The sequence below is a fragment of the Zeus faber genome (assembly GCF_960531495.2).
Source record: "Zeus faber genome assembly, chromosome: 19".
Classification (NCBI taxonomy): Eukaryota; Metazoa; Chordata; class Actinopteri; order Zeiformes; family Zeidae; genus Zeus; species Zeus faber.
In genome coordinates, this window is record NC_137206.1 from 4,312,189 (window position 1) to 4,317,188 (window position 5,000).

The 5,000-nt window shown below is 47.4% G+C and overlaps 1 protein-coding gene across 1 annotated transcript in view; it reads left to right on the plus strand.

The window, feature by feature from the left end:
* dlgap1b (discs, large homolog-associated protein 1b) overlaps window positions 1-5,000 on the plus strand; it is a gene marked incomplete at its 5' end in the record, with an annotated part of 38,123 nt that overhangs the window by 1,999 nt on the left and 31,124 nt on the right. The window lies entirely within an intron of this gene.

Here is a 5,000-nt window from a genome sequence, read left to right on the forward strand (position 1 = left end):
TCTCCTCTACTTCTAGTTTATCTCTACCGCTACTTTACCTCTATTTCAATCAACTCCTACTCTACTCTGATGGGAACTAATGAGGGAATACACATCTTTTTGTCAATATCCTGACTAAAAAAACATGATTTGACTGTTTAATTGGTTGATATAAAGATAGATGATAATTCTTCTTCCATTATTTTGCATTCAATCAGTGTCAGTTTGTTCCGTTGGACTGTTTGATGGTTTTACTGCTTGATCCTTCGTTTCCATAGAACCTTCCTCTCATCATCACCCTCATCGCACTGATCTGCTGTGTTGAAACATATTCTTTACTTCTGCATGTGAACTGGATTAGCAAGCAAGACCATTAAACTGCAAATGTCCAGTAAATAAATAGACTGTATTATACCCTTGGGGCCAAAGCGTTAATATGAGATAAATAAAATGCCTTGTTTTCAATTATTAAGGCAAAACTAAAATCCCATCAGTGGAAGTCGGACCACTCCCAGACAGTAAACTGGCTCCTATATCTCCCAAAGCTGTGCCATATCTAAAGTTCCATCACGCATATCTTCTATTTCATATTTAGAGGCAGAGATGGATTGTAAACCAGACAGAGGAAATAAAGTATTGTTGTGGAGGACACTACTCTCACAGAAAAACTGCTTCTATCTGTCATTCCACATGAGGACGAGATTCAACTTGAGGCAAACATGAACCTGAATTTCTCTCCTGATACAACCACAATTTGTGTAAATTGACAATTTTACTGAAACCATGTTCTCTGCTACTTTAGGCCTCATTTTGCATTGTGGACTGATGGAGTGCTCTAAAAATATATATAATAATAAAAAAAACACCTTTAAATTAGTATTAAAAGAGAATTCAGCCCCCAAGCCTTTTCCACATAAATGACCTGCAATTTTGAACAATTTGGCTGGAAATGTGTTCTTTATGAATCAGTCACTCTTTTCTAACCCTAACCCAAAAATAAACCAAATTATAAACCATTCAGAGATAATAATTCAAAACCTGGAACGCACCTCATTGATTCACCTCCTGGCAGCCATAACAGTCTGCCGTCTCCATTAGTGTTGAACAACGTGATGGGGCAGGATTTCGGAGGCGGTGAAGGTCAGGACTCTGGTTCCAGTGTCGTCCTGCTGAAAGACAAACCTCCTCCCGGTTGAAGCTTTCTGGTTCTCATCCAGGACGTCTCTGTGTCTCTGCACCAGACCCGCAGCTCCTGATCCATAATGTTACCTGACCTGCTGTACAAAATCCTTCCTCGAATATGTTTTCACTTCAGAAAATGAAATGTGAAAACAGTTTTGGAGACTAACTACTTCCGTGCGTAAACCTTTTAAAGGCACGGTAAACATCGCTTCCGTTCTCAGATGGATCACCAATACAACACTAACTTTCTACGGCGACGGAAACTTTGGCAGTAACACAACTGTTTGTGTGTCCACATATTGAAAAGGAAAGCACATTTCCCACAACCCCCCTCACCTCCCGCGCGTGCACACGCGCGCACGCACACACACACACACACACACACACACACACACACACACACACACACACACACACACACACACACACACACACACACACACACACACATACACACACACACACACACACTGATGCCAAACTGTTTTAAATGCAGCTCCACTCAGGTTTTACAACCCGAATGCTCTGTCCTCCCCATTCCGGCTTTCCTTCCACTCAGTCTTTCCATTCAGACCTGGGGTGTGTTCAGAGCTGGACCTCATGGATCCAGATCTCCCTGATGAACTCACAAATCCTGTCTTCTCTTTTGTAACCCAAGCTCCATTCATACTTTGTCCTGCTTAAAGGCACTACGGTTTCATTTGGGATTTTCCGAGATTCTAGAACTACCTGGGCTTCATGTCAAGTTTTCATGTTCTCCTGGTGTCTGGGTGGGTTCCTCCAGGAGAGGTGGAAAAAAAGGGAAGATGATGGATGAATGAATGGGTGGAGGGGGAGGTTGGATGGACAGATGGCTGGCTGGATGGACTGATGGATATCAGATGGATGGATGGATGTGTTGGTGGGTTGATGGACGGCTGGACAGATGGAAAGATAGCTGATAGCTGGTAGGGTGGATGTATGGATGGATGGATGGGTGGGTGGATGGATGGATTGATGGGTGGGTGGATGGATGGATGGATGGGATGGTGGATGGATGGAGGGATGATGACTGGATGGATGGATGGATGGATGGATGGATGACTGGATGGATAGATGGATGACTGGATGGATGGATGGATGGATGGGTGGACGAGCAGAGTGGGTGGATGGATGGACGGATTGACGGCTTTATGAATCAAACAACGATGCATTGATGGATGGATGGATGGATGACTGGATGGATTATCAGCCAGTGTGGATACAACTCCATCACTTCTAGTCACAAGGAGTGACCTCCACTCGGGTGGAGAAGAGGAGACGGACGGTTCCCAGAGGTCTTCTCAGACTGCAGCAGAATATTTTCACATAATTCAGAAATGTCTTCAAGGATGTCTCTGATTGTTGACACTGAGCTCTGCCCACCGGGGCTCATACTGATTGGCTTTCATTGATAAGAATCACATTCCAGGCGCTGATGGGGTGGATATTTCCATTTGGTTGGTGAATCGGGTGTAGTTTTGATGAAGAGACCTCCCTCTGGGCTCAGGTTCCCGCCGAACGATGCTCGTCCTCGGCGACTGGACTCCGTTTCTCCTGGGGATCCCGGAACAAACCCGTCTCTGTTCAGTCCGTCCACTCCTCTCTGAAAGGCCGTGAATGAAGCTCCTTTTTTCAACCTTCCACAGCGTGTGAACAGCCGGGCGGCAGAGAGAGAGAGAGAGAGAGAGAGAGAGAGGAGAGAGAGAGAGAGAGAGAGAGAGAGAGAGAGAGGAGAGAGAGAGAGAGAGAGAGAGAGAGAGAGAGAGAGGAGAGAGAGAGAGAGAGAGAGAGAGAGAGAGAGGGAGAGAGAGAGAGAGGGAGAGAGGGAGAGGTGGGCGGCAGAGAGAGAGAGAGATTCAAGATTCAAGATTCAAGATTTTTATTTGTCACATACATATACATACTTCCATACATATATGCAGTGAAATGTAATGCAACGCACCCGGTGATAGCACGTAATATGTCCTAGGAAAAAATAAAAAAATAAAATAAAATAAAAAGTAGAAAATTCCTTTCTAATAGACCGACTAACTGACTCCTAAAACGTAATACAGTAAGTTGAATACTTATAGAATAAGATAAAAAATATATAGAATAAAATACAATAAAAATAAATTGAAATAAAATGGAATAGATAGAAGGAATATGGCTATGTATATACAGATATGTGCATTTAAAGTGGCATGTGAATTAAAGTGGCATGTGAATGTGAATAGTGTGAGGTAGTGTTTGGGATAATACAGCACAGTATACAACAGTACGGCGCAGCAATACGGCATCACCAACAACCCTGAACAGTGATACAGTATGCGGTACAGTATGCTACATACAGTACAGTAGGTAGTGGAGCCTAGTGCATGGCTCAGTTAGGACCCCTGGTGAGGTCAGCGTTGACAGTTCTAATGGCTTGAGGGAAAAAACTCTGTCTCAGTCTCTGTTCTCGCTGCGTGACTGCGGAGGCGCTTGCCTGACGCAGCAGCTGAAACAGTCCGTTGTTGGGGTGATGAGGATCCTTCATGATCCTACGGGCTCTGCTACTACACCTCCTGGTGAATAACTCCTGCAAGGGGGGGAGGGTAGTTCCAGTGGTACGTTCAGCTGAACGCACCACCCTCTGCAGGGCCCGCCTGTCCTGGGCAGTACAGTTCCCAAACCAGGCAGTGATGTTGCCTGTCAGGATGCTCTCCACTGCTCCAGAGTAGAAGGACTTGAGGATCCTCACCGAGACCCGGAATTTCCTCAGCTGCCTGAGGTGGTAGAGACGCTGCCTCGCCTTTCTCACCAGAGTGTCTGTGTGAACAGTCCATGTTAAGTCCTCTGTGATGTGGACTCCCAGATATCTGAAGCTGCTCACCCTATCGACAGAAGTCCCATTAATCCACAAGGGCGCGTGCGTCCTCGATTGTGATCCACGCCTAAAGTCCACAATCAGCTCCTTGGTTTTGCTGACGTTCAGGTGTAGGCTGTTGTCCTGGCACCAGAGTGACAGGTCAGCCACCTCCTCGCGGTAGGCCTTCTCATCGCAGTCGGTGATCAGGCCCACGACCACGGTGTCGTCAGCAAACTTGATGATGGTGTTGGAGCTGGACCTGGCCACACAGTCATGTGTGTACAGGGAGTACAGTAGGGGGCTGAGGACGCAGCCCTGGGGGGATCCTGTGTTCAGGGTGAGGGAGCTTGACATGTACTTCCCCACCTTGACCAACTGGGGGCGGCCTGTGAGGAAGTCCAGGATCCAGGTGCACAGCGGACCATTCAATCCTAGCTCCATCAGCTTGACAGCCAGTCTGGTGGGAACTATGGTGTTGAAAGCTGAACTATAATCAATGAACAGCATTCTCACATAGGCCCCCTTCTGTGCGTGAGCGTGGTGTGCAGTACCTGGGAGACCGCGTCATCCGTGGATCTGTTCTGCCGGTACGCGAACTGCAACCTCCAAGGGGCGGGGGAGGGAGGCGCAGATATAATCCTTAATCAACCTCTCGAAACACTTCATGACCACCGAGGTGAGGGCCACCGGACGGTAGTCATTCAGGCAGGTTGGAGAGGCGATCTTCGGGACAGGAACGACGGTGGACCTCTTGAAACAGGATGGGACCACTGATTCAGCCAGGGAGATGTTGAATATTGTGGTGAACACCGGAGCTAGCTGGTTAGCACAGGTCTTCAGTACTCGCCCAGATATGCCGTCTGGGCCCGCAGCTTTCCTGGTGTTCACCCGCATCAAAGCCCTCCTGACCTCGTGCACGGACACTGAGAGTGCGCGCTCGTCCCCAGCGGTGTAACTCCAATTAGCCGGCGAGCTAGCGGTGCTGCTG